This window comes from Alligator mississippiensis, chromosome 4, assembly GCF_030867095.1.
Source record: "Alligator mississippiensis isolate rAllMis1 chromosome 4, rAllMis1, whole genome shotgun sequence".
NCBI classification, from domain to species: domain Eukaryota; kingdom Metazoa; phylum Chordata; order Crocodylia; family Alligatoridae; genus Alligator; species Alligator mississippiensis.
In genome coordinates, this window is record NC_081827.1 from 84,525,897 (window position 1) to 84,536,501 (window position 10,605).

Consider the following 10,605-nt stretch of genomic DNA (forward strand, 5'->3'; position numbering starts at 1 on the left):
ATTCATTTGAGTGATGATGTGGTCTGTGTTGATGAGGGGGCACAGCTAGTATCTGGGTCTAGGGCAAAGTATATTGCCTTGGTGAAAGTAGGAGTTACTAATCTGTTGCTGAAGATATGCTATTTGTGATTAGGGGGCTGCCTGTAAACTAGGACATTTTTGTTTCCCCTCCATGGCTACTTGAGATGGTTGTCATTTTCCAGATGGGGTTAGAGGTCAGTAATGCTGTCTGAGGTTTTCAAGCTGGGGGTGATAAATGACAGCCAAAGAGGTCCTGTTGTCCTTGTCTTAGGGTCAATATTGTAGTAGTTTGGAGCAGGGTCTGAGTCTGGCTGTGTTGATTAGAGTCACTACAGCTATCTTTAGGAGTGAGCCCTTGTGATAATATAAGAGCACTAATTTGTTTGGGGTTTTTTTGGGGGTGGGGGTTACATTATTGATCCTACTTCATTATTTGATTTTTAGTTGTAGGGGAATTCTTAATTAGATTTTAATGAAAAAAACACCAAAACGTTACATTTCTATGCTACTCCAGAGGATGTGTAAAGAGGATGAGTACAGTTCATTGGAACGGACAAGGGGCAATATGATTGCTTAAGGGACAGAAAGTAAGTACAATCTTTTTTTTTTATTCTTGGGGGTTTGATACAGGTGCAGATACTTCAGTAAAAAAGGTTCTACTGAAAGCTCACGTTGACTAATATAAACTAAGCTGAGGCAGTGTGTATTACCTCAGTCTCAAACAGGAATGCCAGGAACTATTTGTATGAACACAAGTGAGTTTTGTGATAGCTTAGCCCTCTCCCAAGATGGGTTTACATTCATGCTATGAAAGCTATGTTATTGAAGTAGAAGGCTAAACATTGTAATGTAGACAAGACACAAATGAAAAGGAAGGTGGTGGCTGCTTTAAAGTATAGTGACCTAGTGAAACTAATGTCTACATTGTACTAGGCAGTATTTTGTGTATATAATATTAAGTAATATTTAAACTTTAAAAGAAGACAAGTAGTTACTCAGTCTACTTTCTATTTTTATGTGGTTCTTTTCACATGAGAAGGCATTTTTCTTCAGGCTTAATGGAAAAAAAATCAGCATTTGGTTTACTTTTGCTTCTGCAAGGGATGTATCAGGAGAGGGAGAACAATGATAAATATTTAGTTTGAGAAGTTCCTCCTTTTTCAAGACAGATTCAGATGAAACTGCCATGTGAAATAAAACATTAAAATTGATGAATCTGAATCATTGTTCATGAAACTGCTTGAACTTCAAAAAGCAGTTGAGATTTCTGTTTATGAGACTTGATACAGGTCTCTTTTAGCAGCACCTTCCATATTTTCCAAAAAAAGCTTCTTTATTACTTAAATGAGAGGAATGACCAGAAGTCCTACTCAGCCTCAGAGCCTCATTTTTCTAGGTATGTTAGAAAAATGCATAGCATTTACACAATCTCTGCTTCTAAGAGCTTAAAATCTAGGCCAAGTCTGCTTTAGAAATTTGCCAGCAAAACCATGATTACCCGGGGACAATTTCTTGGCAATATTTCTACATTAGCTATAATGTAGACATAGTTACTGATGATTGCAATGGAACTACTCATTTGTTTGAAATTAAGCCCATACATAATTAGGGATTTCCATAAATCGCCGGGAAAGCAAAAACTGTAGTATATTTAAAACTGCAGTTTTCACTTCCCCAGTGATCAGTGGCAAACAACGTGGTTGGTGGGGCCCCTTCAGCAATAGGGAGTGGTGGGTAAATAGTGAGATTAAAAAATTAAAGGAGCCACTGTAGTGAGGGCACTTTCCGTGCAATTTAAAGAGATCCCTATGCATAATGTGTTTGAAAGATCAGGCCTTAAGTTGTGAGACAATGAGTGGCTTGAATAAATGGGAAACTTTATTACTATTAATTTGTAGTTAAGGCTTTTGGCTTTTAGTGAGTCTCTTTTTCAAGAAACACTATTGTTAAGTCAATACTACCAAAGCTATCATTTATTTTTGTAAAATCTTTCTCAAAAGTGATTCATTAAGCATTGTCATTTTACCTGGTAGGCTTGCTTGCCATGAAGCAAGATGACACATCTGTTTTCATACTAGATAAAGACTTAGGCTGGATCCATACATGTTGAGACTCCCCAAAACAGGCAGATGCCTGCAGTGGTCAAGGCCAGAAAGCATGGGGCACTTCCCAACATGTTGGACATTGCCAAGGGCAGTCAAGCCCAGCCAAGCAGGGGCCATCCCTCATTGGCACATGCCCCCAACCCCTGATGTCAGCTTCAAAGAGTGGGCAGCCAGCCCAGAGTCTGTCCCCAGCTCTGCTGAGGTGGGGTGGGAAAGCAGAGACACCCACTGCACAAACCTAGCCCCTTCAGACCCAGCCAAAATAGCTGTGGGGGCCCATGTGGCAGGGGATTTCTACCACCACTGCCCCCAGTGGTGGGGGGAATGGAGTCTTGCCCTGGACCCAGCCCCCTCTGAGCTGGGGTCTGTCCATTTGGGGTGGGACCATGTGGGTGGCAGCTTTCCCTCTGCTGCCTTGCTACATGGCCAAGCTGCTGCTGCTGCGTCTCACCAGCAGGGAAGGACTGATGGGTGAGTGGGGGGGAACAGAGTCCCTGGCCCTGGCCTTTATCTTCCTCAAATGGGGTGTGCCCAACTGATGGGGCTCATGTGATGGAGCCTTTCACCCCCACTGCCTGGGGGGGAAATCCCCTGTTGCACAGGACCCACCCCCCCAAGCTGGGCAGACCCCAGCTTGGGGGGGAGGGGCAGGGCTGGGGTGAGGGGCTCCATTCCCTCTTCCCTTGCCTGTCCTCCCTGCCCCACTGGTGAGAGACAGTGGCTCATGGGGAAGGAAACAGGGCTATGGAGCAGAAGTTTTACAGCCTCAGTTCTGTAACAACCCCAGGGGCAGGGCTGGCTCAGCACTCCACTGAAAAAGACAATTTCAGGCTGAAGCTAGCCTATCCACCCTGCCACAAAGCATCCTGGGATTCTGGAGGACTGCAATCTAACTTTAGTCAGGAGGGGATCTGGCACAGAAGTTTGATAGACTGGTCTAACCTAAACTGATTAAATCTGATACTACATCTATCCACGTCTCTCTCAAACCAAGTTCCACCACTTTTAAACTAGTCTATGTGCACTATGGGTGCCTGTACATGAGGATGAAGGCTGCTCCAACACACTGTAATTACAGTGTATTGGAGCAGACTCAATTAATTCAGTCTTCTGGAGCATAGTAATTACAATGCTTCAGCAGCCTCCAATGTTTCTTGCATCAATGTCCCTGTGCTTCAAAATGGTGGTGGGGCTGCTTGAACTAAAGGTTTTTGAATGAGCTTTAGTTCAAGCACCCCCACTGCCATTTTGAAGCATAGAGACACTGATACATGAAATGCTGCAGCACTTCAATTGGAGCAGCTCTCAGAGCCAATCTACTTATGGCACTGCCTTTCCCACCCCCAGAGCACATGTAGAAGTGCCCATTACTTCTGTTCTGTTGCATGTTTAGATCAGTTTCTTATAACTTCTATCAGTTTTACATGTAATTCCTGCATGTAGCCATAAAGACTCTCTGTCCATTTGTCTCTCTTTCAGCATTCTAAATGTAGAGGCTGACTTTAAGATTACTTATGATCCAAGATGGTTGGTCACAAGAGTTAAATTTTTTAAGTAGATTAATTTCCATGATACAACAGGAACTTTAATTGCATCAGTAGTGAATTTTTCTCCATAATTTATTAGGGAAAAGTGGACTAACGAAAAGGCACAAACATCACTAGAATTCCTTGTTCACCTCATGGGTAAAATGCAGAATTATGAAGACATTAGACTATTAAGTTAGGAATTTCAGGATTAATTGACAGAAAAAAATCAGTCTTTACTTGTGAATGTTGCATTGCACATCAACTTAATGACAAAAATACTGCTTGATATTTTTCGAATGGATTCAGCCAATGCTGTAGAATTAGCTGTGATAACAAAAGAATATGAAGGGGCTTCTTTGTGGATAGTTCTTGATGTAGATCCCTATTATATAAAAAGAGTATTGTTTGGACAGGTTTACAAAGTGGCATAAGGGTTAAGTTGCATATTAATTCTGAATTGACATACTCCATTCATGTCACCCTGGAGATCAAGAAGTTTAATTTGCAGTTTATTTTTTATGGAGACCCATGTATTCTTATGAAGCTGTGATGAAAACACCAAATGAGCTAAATAGCTATTTAAATTATAATCCAAGTGATGGGGGGGGAGGGGGAAAAGCAATATAGTTATTTTCAAACTTGACAATAGGACTATATTAATTGTTTTCAATTCCCCCTCCATACTGGGGAAGTCACTCCTTAAATTCAGTTCTGGGACTAACAGAAGCAGCTAGGCCATGCTCTGGCAATACAGTTGTAACCAGATTTGCCCATCACTTTGGGGTGTGCTCATTTATTAGGGGTACATTTCTGGGGTCTCTGTAATTCTATCAACATGCTGCTTGTGTTACTTGTGTTTCTATATGGAGCTGTATCCATCCCTTCTGCAAGTCCTCACCCGCAATGGAGCTATTTTGCAAGACTCAGGAACTGATCACTCTTCTAAACTAGAAAAAATCAGCACGTTACTATTTTTGTAACATTGAAATTGGAAGTGACATGTACATTAGATTTAATCAAATGTTTTTATAAGATGCAGTTAATTCTTTCATTGCTAAATTAACACTTCATTGTAGCCCGATATTACAGAGAATAATCTAGATTCTTTAAATCAGATATTGGGTAGTTTTGAAATGTGTTTAAAGTGTTATACGCCTCCAACCCATATTTTTTTTAATTCAGAATAAAATTAAGAATGAAGTTTAACAATTTCTAGACTACAGTGAAACAAAGTATTACATGTAACTACAGTTCTTTAAATACTGAGGATGGCAGATGTCACTAGATAAAGTTAAAGGTGGGTGGAGTGAAAAGGAAAAACAGTGGAATGTTGGATAGGAAATTTTAATAATAGTTTGATTTCAATATGGAATTGTATGGATTTGACAGCTTTAATGCAAACAGACACATTACCATTTCTTTACAAAAGTTGATAATTTGGGTTAATTGGCAGCATGTGAATTGGGGAATTTTATTTTACATGATTAAATTACCTCTCTCAGAAGCAGCACAATGAATTGCTCTGGGTGGGCTGCCTCTTAAACTAAAAACAATGTCCTCTTGTCCACAGGCTCATGTAGGAATTAAAAAAGAGGGGGCAGGGCATGCCACCAGTACCACAGCAGGGTTGCAGTCCTTCCCCACCCTCAGGGCAGATCATGCCATGGTAGTAGCTGCTGGGTATTTTTTGGAGTACTCAAAGTAGTAAAGACTCCCCTCTACTCTTCCCCTCCAGTTCAGGCATCTCCCCTCTCTTCCAATCCCCTCTCACCCTCTCCAGCAGGGGTTGTTTTGGGGTACAAGAAGGGGGGGACCCACCCACTACTACCACTATTCTTGGCTGACCTGGGGGCAGTGGAGCCCCAGGGCTGCTTCTGCCCTGCTCCAGCTGCAGGGTTTAGTAAAAAACAGCATAGGGTGCCAGCTTGGCCCAGGGTAGCAGCAGTGGTGGGTGGGTCCCTTCTTCAGAGCCAGCTCCTAGACAGCAAGGGACACCCTTGGGGGTGGGCAGGGAGCACGAACACCTAGAAGCCTGCTGTCACTTGTCTCTACCTGACCTGGGGGTGGAGGAAGCCCCAGGACTGCTCCTGGTCCATTCCAGCTGAGGGCTGCAGGCTTGGGCTTCTTGATTGGCAGTGGTGGTGTAGTCAAGTCCCTGTTTCCTCCCCCTCCACCACATTCCCTCCATTGATCCAGGGGCTCCAGCTGCAAGGAACAGCTGCATGGAGTGCTACCTATTAAAAACATACATTAGAAAAGAAATTATCTGGGACTTTTTGAGAGTTTTCCTTGCCAGAACATGTAAAGTAAACCAGATACGGGAGGTAAGTATTTCCAAGAACTATATAATGAAATAATAGATAAATAAATAACTGTATAGTATGAGCAAAATGAATTCTATATTGTAAATTAAGTAAGCAGAAGAGATCTTTGCATGGAGTTTCTTTTTATGATGAACGTCTTCATATTTACATCAGAAGAGATGTAAATACGTCATAATAAATTCTTTAGCAACTTCATCTTTTTTTTCTTCCATCTCCTCAGTTGTTGTGATTATATCTTTCTTTGCAAGTCAGTGTTCTGATTTCCAGAAATGTTCTGCATCTGCACATCTCAGTGTGATTTCCTTCTGGGAACTCTGTTTTTCTGAAGATCCAAATCTTAGGTTGAACCTTCCAAATCTGGGGATTATAAAAAACTTTTCACATATGATCATTTGTATATATGCAACTTGCATCCATTTTACAGGGACCTTTAGATAAGGCTGTGTATATACAAGCCTTAGCAACTGCATTTGCAAAATCCCCTGAAAACAACTAGCCTTGCAGGTACATAAATAACACTTGTTCTGATTCCGATGTTAGACTATTCAAAGCATGCTCCTAAGTGGTAGTTAATTTAGACATCAATACAAGGTGGAGGACACTCTGCTTAAAATATCAGTCTATTTATAAAACCTAGAAGGATATGGGTTCCTTGTGTAAATGCAGCTTCTTACAAGCATCAGTAATTTTATACTGAAAATGTGATAAAAAGGCCAGCTTATAGCTTCTTCTAAAAAGTGTCTTTGTCAAGATGCACACATATTTCTACACACAAATAGCAGAAATCCCTTTGGAAGTATAAACCAAGCTTTTCATAAATGACTGTCCTTTGAGGCTCTGAAGCTTGGATCCATGAAAAGATGTAAAACCATTTATGCACATAAAGCTCTCCAGTCACTTAATATTCTGCTACTGGATAATCACAAAACCTCCTGAATACTGTCATCATCAGTCTGCTCAGAGCTCTAGCTAATGCCTAAGCTCCATCAGGATGCTCAAACATCCTGTCTATCTTGTCTGCAGGGCCTTAACTTGCTGGTGTTGTTAGAGCACTGATATTCAACCTTTTTTAATTTTCAGAGTCCTAGAACATTTTGAATAGAGAACTGTAGACCCCTTTGGAAATGTTGAATGGAGGTGTGAACCCCTTTAAATTGTAAGTGTGGCTATTCACATACTTTTGATTGATCATAGCTGTCTTTCATGGACCCCTTAGACATAATTGGCAGACACCCAGGGTTCCTCAGACCACAGTATTAGAACACTGAAAACCACCGTACTCGAGCATACCTGCTGGCTTAAGCCTTACTCACAAACGACATCCAGAGATGGTGTCTGTAAGAGAGATGCCACCTAACTGTCTAGCTTGTTAGGACACTCACCCACATGATCAAAGACTCCTTCCAGCCCAGAGTTCCTGAATTCCTAACCCTGTTTACCTCTAATTAGTAGGTCATAGTTTCATAGTTGTTAGGGTTGAAAGGGACCTATTGGATCATTGAGTCTGACCCCTTGCCCTGGGCAGGAATGAGTGCTGGGGTCAGATGACCTCAGCCAGGTGTCTGTCCAATCTCCTTTTAAACACCTCCAAGGAAGGGGACAGCACCACCTCCCTTGGAAGTTTATTCCACATTTTGGCAACCCTCACTGTAGAGAATATTTTTGAGGTCAGTGGTTCTCAACTTTCTAGATTCAAGGCACCCCTTGGAAAATGCTAGCTCTTAGCTTTCCTTCCTTTTTGACTGGAGAAAAATAGAAAAAAATCTTCTATTGCAAAGAACTCAGAAATTCCACAACAGGTCAAAATGCTTTTAGGGGAGAAGCAAGAAATTCTTCGGGTGATAGCTTTTATTGGACCATCTGTATAGTTGGGATAGAGTTAGACAAACTTTTGAATGCAAAACATTCTTCGTTAGGAAGAATGCTTTGTATTTGAACGCTTGTCTAACTGTATCCCAACTATGCAGTTGGTCCAATCAAGAATACCACCCTAAGAAATCCTTGCCTCTTACATAATTCCTAGATTCCAAAATTCCTGATACAATATCATTCAAACACTACCAAAAGATTTTTGACACTTCATTCCTATTTGAAATCTTTGGGTTTATTTTATGAGTCATGTGCAGGTATTTGAATACCTAACTGCTAATATTGTCACAGCACCCTGACTGAGAATCTTTGCCATGGGTCCACACTTAGGTACCTAAACAACTGAACTAATTTTCTAGAAACAGTGAGCAACCAATAGCTCCCATTTGATTCCTTTAAACTGAATAACGTATATAAAGTGTCCTCTAATAATTATAGACAAAGTTCCTTGGGTGAATCTGATATCTGTATTAGACCAACCCAAATAATTGAAGAATAGTTATTAAACAAGCTTTCAGGTTCAAAAACCCTTCGTCAGGCTAAGGAAGTTTCAGCAGTTGGTGTGTGCTCTTCCTGGATGGAATGAAAAGTAAAGAAGCCAGCAGCTGGGCTGGTATGCATACAAGATAGGCAGTCCGTGAAGATGTAGACTGAGGAGTCAATGGGTGAGAGACAGGCTGGGGGGAGGGGGGGGGGAGAGAGAAGGGGGATGAAAGTGGAGAGATACCTGGGGAGTCAGATGTCGGGCAGGTTATAATGTGTCATAAATCCAATGTCTGTATTTAGTCCATGATTTTTAGTATCCAGGAGGTTGATGAAGTGGAGTTCATAGGCTCATCTCTGGGAAGTGTTTTGTAGGTTTCCTTTGAGGATCAGGACTGAGAGATTGGAGAGAGAGTGGTTTTCTTGTGAGAAATGTGCCCCCACAGGTAATTGGGTATTCCTGTCTTTGATAGATTTCCGGTGTGCATTCATTCTGGTGCGCAGTTGTTGTTTGGTCTCTCCTACGTATTGTCCATCAGGGCATTTGGTGCATTGGATGAGATGTATCACACTTCTGGAGGTGCAGCTGTAAGATCCAGGAATGCTGATCGCTCTATTGTGGGGTGTATTAATAGTGGTGGAGATGTGTTGGGAGGTTTTGTATTTCTTGTCATGGCACGGTCTGGATCCTTTTTGATCCCCAGGTATCTCTCCACTTTCATCCCCCTTCTCTCTCTTCCCCCCCCCCCCTCCCCCCAGCCTGTCTCTCAACCATTGACTCCTTAATGTACATCTTCACTGACTACCTGTCTTGCATGCATACCAGCCCAGCCGCTGGCTTCTTTACTTTTCATTCCATCCAGGAAGAGCACACACCAACTGCTGAAACTTCCTTAGCCTGACGAAGGGTTTTTGAACCCGAAAGCTTGCTTAATAACTATTTTCCAACTATTTGACTTGGTCTAATAAAAGATATCAGATTCACCCAAGGAACCTTGTCTGCCTATGTCCTTAGACCAACACGGCTACAACCTACACCCCTCTAATAATTGTAATATTCATCCTGTATATTTCTTTCAAACGTAGCAAAAAGGATATAAAGTTTGGTCAAAAAGTATCTTCATGAAAGGCTGGATCCAAACCTCAGTGAAGTCAATGAAATAGTTTAATTAATTGCAAGGATCTTAGATAAAGCCTACAAAGCTACATGAACCAAATAAGAGAGAAACATACATGTGCATTGTTTAACCAAATTCTAAAACATAAGAATCAGATAAACTCTATCACAATATTTTACTCACTTTAGATTTCCTTCCTTAAATATACAAGTTAGTATGTCATGGAGACAGGAAAGTGGTGCAAAGTGGTCATTGTAAAAAGATAAAAGGAAAAATCCAAAGTCTGTCTTACCTTTTAATTCATCTTTAATTTTAGCTTGAAAATTTGAACCACTTTATTAAAGCTTTTAAGCTTTCTGTGCCATTGTTTCAGCTGTTGAATGTTGCACTTTTAATCAGTTACTCCCTGTTTAAGTCTCGACAGGTTTCCCTGTCAAGATGCAGTATTCTCCCTTGGCAGTGTTCCTCACGCACATCCTACTAGCAGTGAAATGCTTTGATCCACATAGATGACCCAACGGGTTTTATTCTTCCCTTTCATAAATCCAGTGAATTTCAAGTCTATAAGTAGTCATAAATTAAATGTACACTTCAGTGTTTATACAGGGAAGCTGTTGTGTTTAGAGACTGAGAATAACCAGAGTGGTCAGAGAAAACTTTAGCTAACAAATCACAAGCTTCTACTAAAGGTCTACATCTCTGAAATAAAAATAATGTTCTATCCAAGAAGAGCTGGTTTTCCAGAAAAGAAGAAATATTCTTCTCTCTTGTAAATCACCTGACATCTATTTGTTTTAATTTAACTAGTGAATTATATATAGTACCTTGTTTCAGTTCATATTTTTTCCAGAACTCTTGAAATTTACCAATAACAAAAAGCTACTTTGTAGTAGTTGGCTAGAAAAAGGACCACAAGATAAGCTCCTTACAGAGGTATCTTATTCATCAAGATGTCCTTTATTATTTATACACAAAGGCAGCATTTTAATTGAGTATAGTTTCTCTATATCCAGCTAAAATCAGAGTAGTATAAAAGGAACCTTATGGTTTACGTTGTCATAAGTCCTGAGGGATGAGAAATGAAAGAAGATTTACCAGGCTGCTGCTCCTGCCATAACCGAGAACTTCACATTATGGCACAATTAATATAGCAGAG